This window comes from Brachionichthys hirsutus, chromosome 15 (genome assembly GCF_040956055.1).
Source record: "Brachionichthys hirsutus isolate HB-005 chromosome 15, CSIRO-AGI_Bhir_v1, whole genome shotgun sequence".
Taxonomy (NCBI): Eukaryota; Metazoa; Chordata; class Actinopteri; order Lophiiformes; family Brachionichthyidae; genus Brachionichthys; species Brachionichthys hirsutus.
In genome coordinates, this window is record NC_090911.1 from 6,994,969 (window position 1) to 6,996,290 (window position 1,322).

Consider the following 1,322-nt stretch of genomic DNA (forward strand, 5'->3'; position numbering starts at 1 on the left):
TTTATCCATTTGATGGGAAATATAATATTTCACTCTAACCATCAAATAATTTAGAGATGTGCAAGAATATGCATAAAGATGATTTTGCTTACTTCGTTTGAGCTACGCAAGGTAAAACAAGTTTATTATGGGGTCCTTCATTTCCCATAATGCAACTCGATTGTTTCTTATTCGGCTTCCTCATAGCATTCTAGGAAATAAAGTCTTTTTATTTTAGAGGTAAGATTAATTTATGTTAATACTTGCCTAGTAATTCCTCCCATTGTGATCTCTTTCGTGATATTGAAGTCGGTCACGATACGAAAGATATCCATGAAGCAGAAATTGTACATTTGAATTTTAACTCTAACACGAACAAACTTAACTCCGCTTACATCATCAAGGTGATTTCTAAATTACATTTTGGGAACCTCTCCAGGCTTACTGAAGACAATGCCGCATCTTTTTTTGGTTTGTTTGTTTAGATGTTTGTGCAGCCCTGTCCTTTGCCTTTTTAATCCTCACTTCTTTTGCATGCACTGGATCCTTGATTTTTATTTTGAAAATGGGTAAACCCCAGATGTTTGTGGAGCAGTAGGATCCACTCTGGATTCACATTAATGGAAGAGGGACATTTCTGGTCCAGGAATGGTAGAATTCCTGCTGCTGAGAAGTAATATTAGTGCATAATTCCCCCTTCAACCTATAACACATGTATGATATGACACAAGGCTATTTTCTTCCACATGCATTACTGATTGCTCATTGCTATTTTCAGAAGCACAGAAAGCCCAGGAGGGTTTTGTCTGTAATGATTTGAGACAATTCAAACTGGTTCATTTGGGACAAACATAATTCTGACAAAGGGAGAAGATTTATATACAGTATATATTTCTTTACTACCATACATGCATACAGTATGCAATGATTTCTTTGGCTTTTGTTCATCTCAAGAACATTAACAGAGTATTAATATCATGGTCACATGATCAAAAACCTTTTTTTTTTAAATAGGGGATTTCACATAATTTTAATTGGTGTTAAGCAGCAGTAAATTACTCATCCCTCTTGGCAGTCTACTCTAATTACTCTGATGCTTCCATTAACCTTCGAGCTAAAACCACAGCCCATCTGTCTGTGGGCTTACTGGGGGGGTAAGTGGAGTGCTGGTGGATTACAGTTTGCCTTTTGGTGGATCACATCCGCTGCAGCAGTGATGCATTTCCTATCAACAGCTAAGTGTGTGTGTGTGTGTGGACCACAACCCAATACTGTGACATGAGAGGGACGGGGGTGTGACGCTGCAGCGGCACACACAGATATGCAGGCACCCGGTGGTGAAA